This window comes from Hemibagrus wyckioides, linkage group LG09, assembly GCF_019097595.1.
Source record: "Hemibagrus wyckioides isolate EC202008001 linkage group LG09, SWU_Hwy_1.0, whole genome shotgun sequence".
In the NCBI taxonomy this organism is placed as follows: domain Eukaryota; kingdom Metazoa; phylum Chordata; class Actinopteri; order Siluriformes; family Bagridae; genus Hemibagrus; species Hemibagrus wyckioides.
Window position 1 is genome coordinate 939,385 of NC_080718.1, and position 19,009 is coordinate 958,393.

A 19,009-nucleotide genomic window follows, 5' to 3' on the forward strand; every position below is an offset into this window, starting at 1 on the left:
AGTAAAACCTTTGTTAAATTGCCTGCATATGTTACAAAGGCATACACACCATTTGATTTTTGACTCCTTATGCATCAAAAGCATCAACATATTTAAATGTACAGAAAAAGTTACAGAATTCAATTTTTGCCACACTGCAGTTTTGGAAACAGAAAACAATGTGATTCTACTTTCAGTATCTAATCAGTTCCTCCAGGATTTTGTGATTCTGAGATCACAGAAATGAAAACAAGATCAAGCAAATTCAATTCAGTTCAATTTATTTGTATAGCGCTTTTAACACTTCTCTCAAAGCAGCTTTACAAAAGTATAGAAACATAGAAAAAATGTTTAAATGAAAAAGTTACTATTATTTTAAGTTACGTTACTATTTATGTCTAAAATGTATCCCTAATGAGCAAGCCTGAGGTGACAGTGGTGAGGAAAAACTCCCTAAGATGATATGAGGAAGAAACCTTGAAAGGAACCAGGCTCAGAAGGGAAGCTCATCCTCATTTGGGTGATGATATTCAGAGGAGTTTGCCTTCTTTCAGTTTTGTCCATGTTTCAATACCTGGCCCTTTAATTAAGCTACACAGAGATTGTCACAAATCATTCTTAAATCACATCTGTGATCATCCTTGTAACAATTTGATTGAAAATGATATGATATTGTATTGCTTAACTGTTATGAAACTGTATTTTCCTGTACTTTAGGATTCACCCTGCACTTCCTGATGAAATATTTATGATAAACACACATATGTATATACCACAATTTAAATCCAATGATCTAGAGATGTCCAGAATACCTCTAATCAGTTAAATATTATCACAAATAGATCTATTGGGTCCACAATATGTCTGGTCTATATGAAAGAGGTGACCAATCACTTCTCTTAATCTGGTAGCTAGTGTTTTTGACAATACCTTCAGTAAAAGGATGTGATGACTGCTCTCCTGCATCCCACAGGCAATGATCCTCTGGTCAAGCTATCAATGAGTACTGCTAGCAAGTCATCTCCTAAAACTTCCCAGAATGTACTGTAAATACCATCTGCACTGAAAAAAATAACTCATGAACTCAGTTGTGGGCAGGACTTCCATCCAATAAATATATATAGCTCCAACTCTGTCAGGAACAGGTGGACAGTTCCCTGCCAGGCCTAGAGAGGGAGCTGGCAGGTGATTCTGTGAAGCTTGCTTTATTGTGTGTATTTTTTTGTGCCACTCCTTTCCTATTGTTCTCGTTCCCACCATGTCACCTGTTCCCCATTAGTCTTAATGTTGTGCCCTATAAATAGGGATCCTTTTATACCTGTCATTGTTCTATGTTTGTAAGTCAAGTTTCTGTTCATGGTTTAGTTTCTGTTAGTGTTGTCATGTCTTCGTTATTAGGTTAGTTTCCCCATGTCTTGTGTTTATGTTAATAAAGCAGTGCCTTCTGAATCCTGCATATGGGTCTTCTCCATGGCGTGCTGATGCACGCAGCGTCCACGGAGGTCCGGGTTCACGCACGGGGCGGCAGAGACCGGACATGACACTCATCCATGCACTGTAATTTAATTGAGTTAGTCCAACTAATTTTTTTATCAAATACAGCTACAATAATAACCAGTAAAAAGTAGACTTTCATTGTGTCGTCACTCCTACCTCTGGGGCATCATTTTCATGTCTGTTCCCTCCCCTATTGTTACACCTTGCTCAGAGATGTAACATTAAGGGAGACGACACAGCGGAATAAATAATATTTATTACAACAAAATTAACCAAAATAACAATCAGGACATCAGTATAATCAGAGTCAATCAGTATGAAATGCAAGTGAATGGCTGCACAATGAAGTGTGGTCAGTGCTAGTGAATGGATGCGAAACAAAACATAATGCCACAGGTTTCTGATATTTTTAAACTTTATTTTTTAGGACCAAATAATTTGTGATACAGAACCTGATCTTAAAATCACAAATATTAATTTGTTAAAAATCTCACTGGCTTCTGTCCCAGCTTTATAGGGTCTCCATTACTGCTTGCAGGTGGTAGTAGCTGGATCATCAGGAAAGCCTGGGCTGGAGTACGGAGTGGACCAACCTGAAGTAATCTCTGCTACTTGTATGTTTAGTACTACTGCCATCTAGAGGACAATCAGATGAACATCAACTAATCTCTACAGTAATCACCAACACAGGACAGGACACACAGAACAACCCATACCTCACAGTTTGTAAAAGTGTATATGATTCTAAACAACAAAGGTGAAGAGTTAAATCTAGCATTGAGGTTTAAGATCAAGAAGAGAGTGTGAAAGAAAGTAATGAGGAAGAAATAGAAAAGAAGAAAATAGAGATAACAAATGGTGATGCTGTAGAGGTAGAAAACTCAAAGGATATTGATATGACAGAAAATGATAACCTGCTTAAAACACCAACTTTAAAGAGAAACACTAGTGGAAAAGACAAAGGGAAAAAATCAGAAAAAAAGGACAGGTTCAGGAAAACCAAGATGATTAAATGGGAGTTGAATCTGATATCTGTAGTAACTCTGATGATTCAGTAATGGAAAGTGAGAGTGAATCAGTGAGCTCACTTGAGTCAGAGTGAGTCCCTCAAAGAAGAGCTAGGAGGAGTGCTTATACTCCTGAGAAAATTAACTCCTTTCTGCAAACAACTAAAGTGATGAAAGGAATTAAAGTAGAGGAGTTTTTTCCAGATGGTGGATTGTTTACAGAGTCAGCAAGAGTAGCAATGAAAGAAACAGGGCTGGGGGTTTAACAGAACAGGAGAAATACAGGTTAAAGAAAATTGTGCAAACGTTGAGTTTAAGCATGTTGAATGATGAAAAACAAGTGTTCTACTTTTCTCTTTGTTTTTTTGTGTTTGTCTTGCTCAGTGTCTTTCTTTATTCATTTTATGAGTAATTTAAGACTGGGCAGTTTAAACATAAACGGTGCGAGAGACTACAGGAAGAGAGCGATGCTCTTTGAATTAATGAGACAAAAGCATATTGATGTCATGTTGATGTCATGCATCAAGAAACACACAGTGACATGCAAGATGAAAGTGAATGGATGATGGAATGGGAAGGAAAAGTGATATTTCATTTCATTATTGGATTTAAATTGTGGTATATACATATGTGTATTTATCATAAATATTTCATCAGGAAGTGCAGGGGGAATCCTAAACTACAGGAAAATACAGTTTCATAAGTTACGCAATACAATAAACAATCAAATCATTTTCATATTGTTACAAGGATGATCACAGATGTGATTTAACAATGATTTGTGACAATCTCTATGTAGCTTAATTAAAGGGCCAGGTATTGAAACACTGACAAAACTGAAAAAAGGCAAACTCCTCTAAATATCACCACCCAAATGAGGATGAGCTTCCCTTCTGAGCCTGGTTCCTCTTAAGGTTTCTTCCTCATATCATCTTAGGGTGTTTTTCCTGTGTTTAGAGTTAAATACTAATTTAACTTTAAACTTTATACATTTTTCTATGTTTCTATACTTCTGTAAAGCTGCTTTGAGAGAAGTGTTAAAAGCGCTATACAAATGAATTGAACTGAATTGAATTTGCTTGATCTTGTTTTCATTTCTGTGATCTCAGAATCACAAAATCCTGGAGGAACTGATTAGATACTGAAAGTAGAATCACATTGTTTTCTGTTTCCAAAACTGCAGTGTGGCAAAAATTGAATTCTGTAATTTTTTCTGTACATTTAAATACACTATATTGCCAAAAGTATTCGCTCACCCATCCAAATATTCAGAATTAGGTGTTCCAATCACTTCCATGGCCACAGGTGTATAAAATCAAGCACCTAGGCATGCAGACTGTTTTTACAAACATTTGTGAAAGAATGGGTCGCTCTCAGGAGCTCAGTGAATTCCAGCGTGGAACTGTGATAGGATGCCACCTGTGCAACAAATCCAGTCATGAAATTTCCTCACTCCTAAATATTCCACAGTCAACTGTCAGCTGTATTATAAGAACGTGGAAGTGTTTGGGAACGACAGCAACTCAGCCACGAAGTGGTAGGCCACGTAAACTGACGGAGCGGGGTCAGCGGATGCTGAGGCGCATAGTGCGAAGAGGTCGCCAACTTTCTGCAGAGTCAATCGCTACAGACCTCCAAACTTCATGTGGCCTTCAGATTAGCTCAAGAACAGTGCGCAGAGAGATTCATGGAATGGGTTTCCATGGCCGAGCAGCTGCATCCAAGCCATACATCACCAAGTGCAATGCAAAGCGTCGGATGCAGTGGTGTAAAGCACGCCGCCACTGGACTCTAGAGCAGTGGAGACGCGTTCTCTGGAGTGACGAATTGCGCTTCTCCATCTGGCAATCTGATGGACGAGTCTGGGTTTGGCGGCTGCCAGGTGAACGGTACTTGTCTGACTGCATTGTGCCAAGTGTAAAGTTTGGTGGAGGGGGGATTATGGTGTGGGGTTGTTTTTCAGGAGCTGGGCTTGGCCCCTTAGTTCCAGTGAAAGGAACTCTGAATGCTTCAGCATACCAAGACATTTTGGACAATTCCATGCTCCCAACTTTGTGGGAACAGTTTGGAGCTGGCCCCTTCCTCTTCCAACATGACTGTGCACCAGTGCACAAAGCAAGGTCCATAAAGACATGGATGACAGAGTCTGGTGTGGATGAACTTGACTGGCCTGCACAGAGTCCTGACCTCAACCCGAACCTTTGGGATGAATTAGAGCGGAGGCTGAGAGCCAGGCCTCCTCGTCCAACATCAGTGTGTGACCTCACAAATGCGCTTCTGGAAGAATGGTCAAAAATTCCCATAAACACACTCCTAAACCTTGTGGACAGCCTTCCCAGAAGAGTTGAAGCTGTTATAGCTGCAAAGGGTGGACCGACGTCATATTGAACCCTATGGATTAGGAATGGGATGTCACTTAAGTTCATATGCGAGTCAAGGCAGGTGAGCGAATACTTTTGGCAATATAGTGTATACATTATATATATAATATGAGAAATTATTTGATTTGGTTACTTTACATTGCGTCTTACTTTTAGAAGTTTTTGAGAAATGTCGGAAAGACCATCTGCTATTGATAGCCGACTTCTTTAATATTTCGGTTCCATGACCCACTAGCAAGAATGTGGTTAAAGCCGCGTTGTATGAGGTACTAGTGGAGCAGCAGATCTTACCTGAGCGGGAGGTGCTTCCGGGCGTCGCTACTCGGCCACCTCAGGCTCCCAGCGCTGCGGGTGCCGATACGGAGCCTGGAAGTTGGTTGGGTGATGAAGCCTATTTTGAGCTGCTTCAGGCCGGCTCAGTAGATCCCGGGATGCAGTTTGGGGATGCCAATAAAGTGGCAAGAGTGTAAGATGCAGTTGCTGCGCGTTCGGGAGAAGGAGTTGGATGCGGAGTGGAAGAAGCTCGACCTGGCTGCTCCACAAAGCCAGTGCCTCTTCCACGGAAATTCTGCCCATCAGCAGCAGCATCCTCTGCCCCCACTGGGACTGATGTCTCCATCGCGCCAGCATCACCGCTAGCTCCGCTCCTGACCTTGCCAGTAAACCAGTGTAGTGGGTCGAAAACAAATGTGTAAAGAGAGTGTACGTCTACAAGAAAAGTAGACATCCCACAAAACAGTGAAACAAGGTCACATGATGTTCAGTTTAATTTAGTAATGTTTTCTGTATTTTGCCCTAACTCTGAAAGTGTTTTATTTTGTGTCTCCTCTAGAGGGCGCTTAGCGCTTTTGAGACACTGAACTGCGGAGCTCAGGTCAGAGTTCATTAAACATCTCTAGAACTCGCAGGTGAGGAAAATATGGTTTGTTAATCGCTTGAAACAGCATTAAATAAGTCATGATGTTTTGTTATACATGTGAGTGTAGATAAATGCAGTTTGTTTTAATGAAATGGTTATTTTGTTAGATTTTGTAAAGTGGTTGATTAATTTGTGTGATCCGTGAACAAATGTGTCAAGAAACAGTGACAGATAAGCAAGCAGGTACACAAAATGAGTTCATAGGTGTGTTTGAAGAATTTTATATATGGATTATAAGTACACGTGGACGTGGATGTGAGTTAAATGTCTGTTTTGCATCAGAGTTGAAACCAGTTTGAGTTGAGCCAAGATGGCGGCGAGTGTATTGTAGTTGAGACAAAATGGCTACGTCCATGTGAAACACAGGGTGAAACGAAATGGCAGACCTGTTTAATGAAAAGGCAAAAATAGTTTTTATGTTTTGTTTATGATTATGTGGACAGTGAATAAGTGGATTTAAAAAAAGGGAAAAACATTTGTGATGTGAATTACTATTAATGATATGAATGTATAATGTAATGTATTGTTCATTTACATGTGCCATATTGAATCACAGACAGTCATGGACTATTTGAATACATGGACTTTATTAGAATACATGGCATTCACATCGAGTTTACATGGAGTTTGAGTTTTATTGTTTTAATTTTTGGTATTTTACAAACTGTCAGTTTTCTTGAAACTGAATACCTTCAATTCATGATAACATTATAAAAGAAAAGGGAAAGAATGCAGAGTTCATTAAACAACTCCAGAGCTCGCAGCATATTAATGTCTGATTATTCTGCAGTATTGACACCACTGTGTATTCTACTTACTCAGTCGGGCGTCTTTGGTCTGAGACGGGTAACACCAGCCTGCTTTCGATGTTAGCCGAAATGTTGGTTTAGTGCCTGAAGATGAAGCTGATACTTATTTTTCTGTGTTTGAGCGAATAGCCACAACGTTAAACTGGCCTAAAAGTTTGTGGACACTGTTGTTGCAGTGTAAACTGTAAGGAAAAGCTGAGGAAGCCTGCTCCGCTCTCACTCTTGAACAGAGTCTAGAATATGAAGTTGTTAAGGCTACTGTTCATGTGTATGAGCGCATGCCTGAAGCTTACAAAGTTTTAGAAACTCCTTTAGAGCAGACAGCTAAATCTGTGTAACCTTTCTGTTAAGAAACTGGCAGGGTGGCCTATATTTTTCCAGGAGGTTATCAAAGCCCTGATTACAAGACTCCCTGGTCTGTTTGCTGATGTCCCATCTCACACAAAGTTAGGTGAGGTGATTGGGCAGCACCCATGTAGAACAACCCCAGCTAAGTGAACAATTATGAAGGAAGAAACAGAGTACTTACTTAAATGTGGGTTAGCTGTCCATAGTGTGAGCCCTTGGTGTTCACCTTGTATTTTAGTGTCCAAGGCTGATGCCTCGCATCGTTTTTGTACCGATTATCGACTCTTTCCCCTTCCTAGAACGGAGGATTGTGTAGATTGTGTTGGCACAGCCAGGTTTACTAGCAAGCTGGACCTGTTAAAAGGTTATCGGCAGGTACCCCTCACTTCATGGGCATCTAAGATTTCTGCCTTTGCTACCCCGGGCAACTTCCTCCAGTATGCAGTCATGGCTTTTGGTCTCCGGAATGCCCCCTCCACATTTCAAAGACTCATGAATTGTGTATTGGGGAGGTCCCGAATTGTGCTGCTCACCTTGATGATGTGGAATCATATTCATGTATATTTGAATTGACATGATTTTTAGAAGAGCATTTTTGTGTAATATGTGCGCTGATAAAGAAACATCAACTAGTTTGCAAAGTGTTGCTGAGAAGAATCAAGAATTAGAACCGAAAAGACATGACTTTTGTCTGACATCTCTCTGTGCACACACACACACACAAACAAATACCATGAGAGTGTGCGCTCGAATATGCTCTAGAACCGCTCTTGCGATACTTTAATGTCATACACCTATCGGTCCGCGCAGCGCCGCTTTCACACCACGTGACTAAAATACCTTACAGCCCTTGAGCGGGACAGCAATAAAAAAAAATGGTCAGAAAACACAACAATCTTATTATTCAGATCATTTTAATTTTTATTGTTAACACAGTTGATAAAAGTCGGCTAACAAATGTATGTTGTGTCAAAAAGGAGGCCCACTGTCTTTGATTCTGAAAACCCCTGACATAAGGACCCTTTTGAATATTATTCCCTACCCAAGACGTACAAAATCCTTAAATTAAATAAGCCTAAAGATAGATCTAAATAAAATATAATCTGTTAAAACACTAAGACATTACAGTCTGAACATCATGACTTTCTATTATTCAACTAATGCAGAATTTAAGTTAAAATACAGACATGACTTAGGTGAACAATGGGTCAGAACAGACTCCATCATTTGGCTGTTCTGTCAATAGAAAAAGGAGTTCTCAGCTCCATAAATACTAGTATGGTAATTGACCATCAAGTCTCAGAGATACACTCTGATGACTCCACCCTCAAAGAAATAGGATCAAAAAGTCACCAAGATAAAAACTGTTATAGAATATGGCATGCAGTTGCTTCAAACAATGGTATAAAGCTATTCAAAACACCATTTAATGTAAATTATGATAATCGTAATTAAGAATCACAATTACAATTTCAAGGGAATAATCGACAATTATGATTTTTGTCATAATCATGCAGCCCTAGTTGTAGATCTTGAGTTTCATCTAATTGTCATTTGCTGGGATTCCGTTATTATACTAGCTATGAGGAGAGATTCACTGGCATTCAGGTAAGGGATTATTCATTGTGGCATTGTAAAATTTTGTTAATTGCAGTGACTAATTGTGTTTGTGTGTGAAGTTTGTTGAGCCAAACATTCAGCTGCTGCTCAATGAACAACACCAAGACCCTTTACCTGTGTCCCAGCTGAAGGTATTCTACAGTGCAGCAGCTGAGGTACAAACACCTTTCTGTACAAGTTCTAATGTTTAGTTTTGTTTCTCTATTTCCACTCGGTGGACATCAAGACATACTCCTTGCGGATGATAAGGGGCTCACAGAGACGTCTTTGTTGGTTTAAAACCACCAAGACACACTGCTTCAGTCACATAGAAATCACAGACTTAATTACTCTGAGGAAGAGAATTGAGCTTGATGATTATTTGATGCACGCGTTTGTGAAATAGATCTTGACTTTCAGCTTTTTGTCATTTGCAGGGATTCCCTTATCAAACCACCATAGAGGACTGTTTCTCTGGCATACGGTAAGGGATTATTTATTGAGGCATCACAAAACTTTTGTTAATTGCAGTGACTAATTGTGTTCACTTTAATTTGTTCTCTTCAGGCTGAATCTGGGAGGGTTACTGAATTCATCTCCTGTAACCGAGTGGAGACGTCTTTCATCGTGCCACATTATTACGTGGTAAATTTATTGCACTGTCATGAAGTGTATTTTGTAGACAGTAACTTTTGGAATTTTGTCAGTTGTACTTTTATTTGTCTGCATTGTCACTATTTATTTATTTTTATTCAACAGCAAACCATTACAACGGTAACCTGTACTTACCTGTATGTGGCTGCAGATGGACAATGTACACCTCCACTTGGGAGTGGGATCAGGACGACTCTGAGGTAATTCAGAGATTCAGATCTGATGTGTATCTACATATGCTGCTATTCCCCTGAATGGAAGGCTGTAAAATTGACTGTGTGTTTTAATGATTTAATGATTTGGCTTGCAGGAGAGTGATCAGTGCCTTAACCCAGAGGAGATGGAGGTGTCCTTTATTTGGTACGATCCTCTTCACTGTTCAGTGGTGTAATGGTGTATTGTATGTTTAACATACACTAAGCATTTATATCTCTTGTTTCTTAGCTGACTGACATCGGCCTGAAGGTGCCTGCTGTCCGCGAGGCGTTCGCTGTGAGTTAAACCTTTATTCAGCTGCTGTTATTGCACAGGTAAAGTCCACTCTGCTTTAACGTATAATGTGTGCTATCTTATATTCAGACTCTGCTTGCCAGCATCCACAACCAGAACTTGTTTGTTTTTTTCATTTGTTTTAACAGGATGCAGTTGGTGTGCAGTTGGCCTACGAGGCCCTGATTCGATTCCTGAGGACGCCTTCCAATCAGGAATCGATTAAAGCAGAGCTCTCTGGGTCCGATGTGTGAAATTACAGAAATTACAGTTTAAATATAAAATATTTTGCTAATATAGAAAACAGGACTTCAATATGTAAAGCTAATTTATTTTTCTACCTTTTCTTCTCTGTGCAGGTCCACCACTACAACTTCCTGGATGTTTTTTATGAACTGATTCTCTTCAGCTGCTTTAAGAATGGCTGAACACCTCATCCAGTAAGTGTCTTATCAGGAGATTTTGCTTGAATTAAGAACATTGAATTAAGAATTTCAGAACATGGTCTATTTTATCTCATTTTGTTTTCCCATATTTGTAACCCTGATTAGACATTAGGGATGCAACAATACAGTTAACCCACGGTTCAATACGTACCGCGGTTTTTAACCACGGTTTTCTTTTCGGTTCGGTTCGGATGGCTTGGCAAATTAAAGGGTTTTTTTTTGTTTTTTTTTTCCCCCCATTATTCTTTGCTTAGGTGACAGGAACAGTAAGTATGTTAAGAAGAACAAAACTGGTTTTAGTTGCAATTCTCTTTATTTTACTTAAATGCAAAAATCAACTTGTACACATTCATAGTGTACTGAAAATAGTGAGAGATAAAAATTAGCGCTTGTATGACTTTATTACAGGAGACGGGGTTGGACGGCGCTCTTTTTTCCCAATCCGCTCTGTAATGAACAGTAAGGGTGAGGTAACTCTGTTACCCACGAGGTCCAACTATCTGTTATTAGAGCAAGGCTTTGCGCATTAGACGATTCGGCTTCGATTTTTTGCATGTTTTTTCGTAGAGGTCGAGGTAATCTGTGTAATACTCTGTAATCTGTGCAGATTGGTTAGTTGGCATGTAATGCTAAGGAGGAGTCTTCATCTTACAGTGCAGTCCAAACCCTGAGTAAATAAAACCAGGGGCAATAATCACTTGTGTATTATGGAGAAAATCTTACTCAGATCATAAAGAGGAAATGTTTGTGACGTGATCTTGTTATTTAAAGATGGATTTATTATTATTATTATTATTATTATTTATTATTATTATGAACCATCCTTATTTTAAAGTGTAATGTTTTCTAAAACATTAAGGAAACTAAAGAACCCATTGATTATTATTCAAGAATGTAATAAAGATGATCATTTCTCTGTCCTTGTCAACTGTATTATTCCATGTTTTTTAAGTCATACACGTTCTTAATTTTCTATCCTTTTGGGTAAAGATCTAGTCTTTTCTTTTATCACCAGACTGTATAATGCAGACCTCAAATTTATCCCTGTATAACTGTCTGTTAGACACATTTCTACAGTATACATCTGACCAATAACCACAAAGAAATAGTGACATTCTTTACTTTTGCTTCATACTTGATTTACTATTGTTGCAGTCGTCCCCCGGAAGTGTTATCTTTATACTAACATTAAGCCAACTGCTTAACTAACTGTAGTCAGTGTAAGTGCTGTGTTTTTTTCAGTGATTTTGGCCTGATGGGGGCAGTATGGTGTCACATTCTGTTTTTATTGTGCATGTCAGGTGCTCCAGTGAGTGCTTCTCTTTATTACAAAAACTAACAACCAGTTCTCATCATCTCTTGAGCTCTGCACCAACCACTACAGCTGTTATTATCTGTTTTAAAACACAGCTGTCTTTTGCACATGAAGTAAATTTGACTGTTCAACTCTCATAAGCTGTTGATTTTTTTTTCTATAACAGCAACTCTGACAGCAGTGACACCTTCAAGACAAATCACATGTTTATGCTAATATACTTGTTATAATGTTATCATAAGATAATAACCAGATTAAAATGTGTTGATATTTAATTTAAAAAAAAAGTCAAATTGTTGATTACTGTACAGAGATTTGTATTTAGCATTTTTAGAAGGATTCTCTGGAGTTTGCAATATTCGGAGCTAAAGCTGTAATTTATTTTTTACCAACAAATGAAAGTTTTAGGATGGAAGGCTCTAAAGGTTCTCAGTATCATCTGCAAGCTCTATTTTCTGTCATAATAACTTCTAATAAAACAGGCCAGTTAGGATGACTTTTTAAAGCAATCCTATTGATGCAAGTGATATTACAGACTAACTGTACATAAGCCAAGTGTTTTAATTTCTTTAGTGAAGAACAGACTGTAACAGCATTGGCAAAATGCTCAGTTTTAACTGGATTAGAACACAAAATAATCAGCTTCCAGCTGATGACAGTTTATGCAATTTATGTTGGGCCACATCCCATCACCATTCATTTTGAGTTCTATTAACTACATTTATTGAGATTCTTGAGAAAATTGTCTTCCCTGAAAAGTGGTTATAATTAACTATTTTGTCTCTATAACCATTCAGTAATATTTATCAGTAAATGCTTAATCATAGTTAGAGTTGAGATTGATTCAAAGGAGTGTACACACACAGACAGACAGACAGACCAGGGGCAATTTAGATTGCAGACTTGCGGACAGGCGGTGGTAGCTCTGTGCTTAAGGCATTAAACTACTGATTGGAAGGTTGGATCTCACCCAGTTACCATTGCAGGGCCCTTAACACTCAACTGCTCAGATGTACAAGTGAGATAAATGTAAGTGTTAAATGTAAAATTCTCTGGGTGACACTGAAATTTTGTTAATCTAAATGGTGCAAGCTTGATACTTGTGAATCTGGTCAGTGGGTGGTTGGGGTGATGAGGGAGTTGGAGTAGTAACTCACAAGAGGGAGCTCATGCTTCATCTTAAACTTTTCCTAATAAAAAAAAATGCAGCAGTTCGACGATGAGGTATTTTATTTCAATCTTAATAAATATGGCTTTGATAAAACTATTCAAATTTTCTAAGAATATCTGAATTCACTGTAATATTATCCACTATTTCTCTCACTATAGACTCTGCCCTCAGCAGCAAAGTCCAGCAGAATCCTTCTGGTCTGATTCAATCCGAAGGAGATACAGTGGAGCTCAAGTGTCTACACGGCATAAAAAATTACATCATTCTGTGGGATAAAAACAGCGCAAAACACACATTTGAATTAATGGGGTATCTCTGGAATAAAAAAGACTATGTAGAGCCTAATTTTACAGAGAAAATTGAAATGAAAGGAGATGCGAATAGGAACGGTTCTCTCATTATCAAGAACCTTTCATCAGCTGACAGTACAGGGTATTTCTGTGCTGCCAGTTTACACAGTGATACAAATGATTTCACCTCTGCACAAAAACTTTCCCTGTACGTCTACTTGACAGTTCTTCCACATCTGTGCAAGGGTGTAACTTTGGTTTGAAGGGGGGTGGGGGGCTGGGCGCACAAAGTAAAAACTGTTCACCGTTAATGTTTTGTGTGTGAATAAAATTGAAGTAATGTGAGACTCAATTTCCTCTGTTAAACAAACTTTTATTTCAAACTAACCGCTGTACCTGAAAATGGAAAATAAATCACTTGTTGCACAAGACATTTATCAGAGACACATCCACCAAACCGAGCCCACAGTTTTCATGAGACACCGTCTTGATTCTTGTTGCTGTGCAGCTTTGGCTGAAGATAACTGGACATCTACTGGTTTTGTTTTTTGGCAGTGGGTAGTGACGGCAACTTCGGGTGTATTGCTTTGGACCTTTGTGTGCATTTGCAGGTTCTGCAAATTTTTGAGTTGCCTTTTTCCAGTTTCAGAAACCAGTTTTGACAAAAGCTGGATATGCATTCTTGGACAAATTTGATTTTTCATGCCCAAAAGCTTGAGCACAGAAAAAAACATAGCATTCCATTGACTCCTGGACTGTAGTGGAGCCTAGGAAATTCAGGGTACCACTTTTCTTGGAACCGTAGTGTTTTGCTGGTGAGCTGCTGCACTGCAATGAGCTTTGGGTTAGCATGGTTGGGTTCAGCTTCCTGCTTGTCTGCCTGCACTTCTTCACTTGCACCTGTCCCCTCAGGTCTCTCATATGAAAGATGAAAATGTGCTAGCCTGTTTCTGACATGAGATATAATTAAATTAAATTATATGACCCGTTACACAGCACATACCTGCAACTCTGAGCTGCTACTCCCTGTCTCATCCTCCCTGTCTTGAAGCCAATTCACCTAATATGTCCTCTGACACAAATAAAAATAAACAAAAGTTCATCAGAACTAAAACTATATGGAAACGGTCAATAAAAATATCAGGGCCTGACCCTTTGCTTCTTTCCCACTACACAAGTGAGCAGGTAAATAATATGAAACCATACCCATGTGATGATGTGACCATGTTAACAAAATATTCTAAACATCTAAACACACACTTTGGCTTCTACAAGAACAGCATTTAATTTGATAATATTCAAACTGTATTCACTACTTATCATGTACACTTCTTCCCTTTTATCTCCAACAAACCAAAATCACCTGGTCCTTCATACAGCACATAACCTACCTGTACCATTGTGCTGCTACTGCTTCTCCCTGTCTCACCCTCTCTGTTCTGAAGCAGCTCCACCTCATCTGTCCTCTGATATGAAAATGACCGAGTTATGATCATATTGAGTTTAACATTAAACTAACATCCAGAGTCTGCTTGTCATACACTGCTGACAGAAAATATGCGGTTTAAAGTGAACTTGTGTTCATGCTACACAGAATCTTCTAATCTACATTAAATATTTAGCTAACTGTCTGACGTTGCCTAGCAATAACAGTGTATGTTTACCTTAGCTCAGTCAACGGTAGGCTAACATCAACAGGTGTAGACAGAAAATATGATTATCCTGACCTGAGCTAATTTACTGAATCAACCAACTCGCATCTCCTTTCTTTCTTTTCATCCATGAGGACATTAAAGTCATCTGTTGCTGCTTCTGGTGTATATATATATATATATATATATATATATATATATATATAGACACACACAAAGATCAGCCATAACATTATGACCACTGACAGGTGAACACTGATAATCTCATCATGGCACCTGTTAGTGGGTGGGATATATTAGGCAAGTGAACATTTTGTCCTCAAAGTTTGTGTGTTAGAAGCAGGAAAAATGGATAAGAGTACGGATTTGAGCGAGATTGATGAAGGGCCAAATTGTGATGGCTAGACGACTGGATCAGAGCATCTCCAAAACTGCAGCTCTTGTGGGGTGTTCCTGGTCTGCAGTGGTCAGTATCTATCAAAAGTGGTCCAAGGAAGGAAGTGTGGTGAACCGGCAATAGGGTCATGGGCAGCCAAGGCCCTTGATGCACGTGGGGAGCGAAGGCTGGCCTGTGTGGTCAGATCCAACAGACAAGCTACAGTTGCTCAAATTGCTGAAGAAGTTAATGCTGGTTCTGATAGTAAGGTGTCAGAATACACAGAGCAGTTTGTTGCATATGGGGCTGCATAGCCACAGACCAGTCAGGGTGACCATGCTGACCCCTGTGCACCGCTGAAAGCACTGACAATGAGCATGTGAGCATCAGAACTGGACCACGGAGCAATGTAAGAAGGTGACCTGGTCTGATGAATCACATTTTCTTATTTGCTTTTTAAAAAGGTGTTTTTGTTATCTGATGATTAGTGAGAGTTTCTTGTTCCCCACCAAATCTCTCATTCTCTCATTTGTCTGCAGAAATTAGAAACTTGTGGCAACATAGATAGATACAACTTTTTTGTCATTACAAAGTAATTTCTTTATTTGTTTTTAATTAAAAAAGATTTTTAAAAAAGATTTTAAATTAAGGCAGATGGTCCAGGAGTCTGGAAAATGATGGGATGATGTCTTCCGGGTGCTAACCATGGTGAAGCTAGAGGGGAAAAACAACTGAGCTTCAGTTTTATAGTGTCATTAATTCACACAAAAAGAATAGTTTAATGTTTAGCTGTGATTCAGATTAACATCAGTTTCATGAATGACATCATATTTCTGATTATGAAAGAGCCAGTGTAAAATATTAACTGAATGCTTGTTAGTGGTGAATTTAATTAACTAATATGAATGCCCAGAGTTTTTGTAGTAGAGCCCAACACTTCACCTTAGCACGCTTGCAGGGAAGTTCAAAACTTGAGCAGGTACTCAGTGGAGTCTTTCTTTTCCTCCCAGATCTTGCTTTTACTGCTGATGGACTTTGTGTCATCCCTTCAGAAGCAGGAGACTCTGTAAAGGAGAGAACAAATGCAGTGCAAAATAGAAAATAATAGCAAATTATGGAAAATGTACTGTACATGACAAAAGGGCTTTTTCATAATTGGCCCAAAACTTGACTCTGCACCCAGTTCTAGGCTTGTCTTGGTGAAAAAAATGCAGGTTTGATTACATATAGAGGAATTCCTTATTAAATGTGGATCAGCTTTGTGAAATGTGAAACAGCTTCTAAATACAATGATGGACATTTCTCTGGAAACAGCTCTCAAAGACCAACAAATATAATAAACTTTCAGAGCAGATATCACATTTCACACTGTGCATTGTACTTAGAAGTGATATCTGCATGCATGTGAAGGTTTGATTTTATTATTTAATTATTTATTTTTTGTTAACTTACCAAATGTTTCTAAATGGGTCTTTACACTGTCCTCCAGCCTCAGCTCCTCCAGGGCTTTGACAAGTAACTCGATCTCTTTCTCTTCTTTCTGTGAATGGAATATTGGATCTCATGACCTATCTGTTCGGGTTTATTTATTCTATCTATATGTTCTCTTAATGTGAATATAACAGAAATCAAGAAAACGGGCATCTTCTCTCAAGGATTAATGATGTAGTGGACGTTTCACCTTAAAACGTTTGCAGGGAGGTTGCCCAGCATCACTCCCTGAGTGTTTCCTCTTCAGTCCAGATCTCACATCAGCTGGTGTTGTAATTTCTGGGAGAAAAACAGTGCACTCTTCGCTGGACTGGGGCATTTCTGGCTCAAAGCTGGAATCTTCCTTCTATAAAATAAATATTAGTTACCTCAGCCTATCCCAGACTGTCTATTCCAGAGAAAACAGGAGCATCTTCACTTACGAATTAAAGATGCAGTAGAGTTCAACGTTTTACCTCCACACTACTGCAGGGAGGTTGCTCAGCATCACCTGAGCAGACACTCCCTGAGCTCTCCATCATCAGTCCAGGACTCACACAAGAAGGTGATGGAATCTCCTTCCCTTCCTCAGAAGCAGGAGACTCTGTAAAGCAGAGCACAAATAGAATTTGAGAATGCACTGGAGATAACTAAGGGTGTTGTTACAGTGGGCCTAAATACTTAGTTTAGTTTAGTTTATTTATATAGCACAATAAAACAACAATCATTGACCATTGTGCTGTACAAAAATTATAAGATCAAAATAACAGCAATCGAGACAGGAAATAGTACATATACAGGAAAAAAAACAAGCTCAGGTTGACTCAGATTTTAAAAGCCTTTTAACATAAGATGAGTTTTAAGCTTTAGTTTAAACAGAGATTCTGTAGGGATTATCCTAATAGATAAAGGGAGGCTATTCCACAATTTGGGGCCAACTATGGCAAAAGCCCGGTCTCCCTTTCTTTTAAGCCTTGATCTGGGAAGCTTTAACAGTTTCTGATTTGATGACCTTAAACATCTAGCAGATATGTTAACAGTCACAAGTTCAGATAAATAAGAAGGTGCCAGACCATTTAAGACCTTAAAAACAAAGAGTAAAATCTTAAACTCTATTCTAAAATACCCACTAAAATAACCACTGCAGAGAGAGTAAGACGGGGGTGATGTGATCAAATGTACGTGTGCCAGTAAGGAGTCTAGCAGCTGCATTTTGGACTAATTGCAAGCAGTTCATATAGGAATGACCAATACCTATATAAATTGAATTGCAATAGTCCAGACAAGAAGATATAATTGCATGAATTATTCTTCAAACTCAGCAGGGGTTAAAAAACTTTTAACTTTGGCCAGTAGTCTCAACTGGAAAAAACATGATTTGACAACTGTATTTACTTATCAAATAACAGGGCAGAGTCAAAGACAATACCTAGGTTTTTAACAGGTTTTACATAAGCAGCTAAGCTGCCTGACACTTGATTTAAGCTACCAGAGAGAGCTAACAGACCAAACACAATTGCCTTAGTCTTACTCTCATTTAAGTTCAGGAAATTTATCTGCATAAAAATTAAAAAATACTTTGTGTTTTTATATATAAAGAAAGCATATATAAAGAAAACAGAATGGGGGCAAGAATTGATCCTTGGGGTACCCCACAGGTCAGATGTGCTTTGGAGGATAATCATCCACTTACATAAACAGAAAAGGTTCTATTCAAATAAGATTTAAACCAGTCCAGTGCTTGACCTTTGATACTTAAGTCTACTCCTTCACATAAAGTCTTATCTTCACTTAAATTTTTACCTTCGACTGGAAGAACAGTGCACTCTCTGTTGGACTGTGGCATTTCAGGCTCAAAGCTGGAATCTTCCTTCTATAAAATAAATATTAGTTACCTCAGCCTATCTCAGACCGTCTATTCCAGAGAAAACAGGAGCATCTTCACTCAAGAAATAAAGATGTAGTTGAGTTAAACGTTTTACCTCCACACTACTGCAGGGAGGTTGCTCAGCATCACCTGAGCAGACACTCCCTGAGCTCTCCATCAAAAGTTCAGGAATTACACCAGAAGGTGATGGAATCTCCTTCCCTTCCTCAGAAGCAGGAGACTCTGTAAAGCAGGGCACAAATGCAATTTGAGATTGCATTGGAGATAACTAAGGGTGTTGTTAAAGAGGGCCTAAATACTTAAGTCTACTCCTTCACTTTAATCTTCATTTAAATTTTTACCTTCGACCAGGAGAACAGTGCTCTCTCTGCTGGACTGGGGTATTTCCGGCTCAAAGCTGGAATCCATCAACTGTAAAACAAATATTAGTTACCTTAAACTATCTCAGACTGTCTATTCCAGAGAAAACAGGAGCATCTTTACTCACGAATTAAAGATGTAGTAGATTTAAACGTTTTACCTCCACACTACTGCAGGGAGGTTGCTCAGCATCACCTGAGCAGACACTCCCTGAGCTCTCCACCATCAGTCCAGGACTCATAGAAGAAGGTGAAGGAATCTCCTTCACTTCCTCAGAAGCAGGAGACTCTGTAAAGCAGGGCACAAATGCAGTTTGAGGAAGCACTGGAGATAACTAAGGGTGTTGTTAAAGTGGGCCT

The 19,009-nt window shown here is 38.9% G+C and overlaps 1 long non-coding RNA gene across 1 annotated transcript; it reads left to right on the forward strand.

Moving 5' to 3' along the window:
* Positions 1-7,565: 7,565 nt before the first annotated feature.
* On the forward strand, positions 7,566-10,874 carry LOC131359528 (uncharacterized). The gene is made up of 8 exons (XR_009205792.1): positions 7,566-8,715; positions 8,977-9,023; positions 9,107-9,184; positions 9,299-9,393; positions 9,504-9,553; positions 9,638-9,723; positions 9,832-9,923; positions 10,042-10,874. It is a non-coding gene; the product is annotated as an uncharacterized LOC131359528 (long non-coding RNA).
* Positions 10,875-19,009: the final 8,135 nt, after the last annotated feature.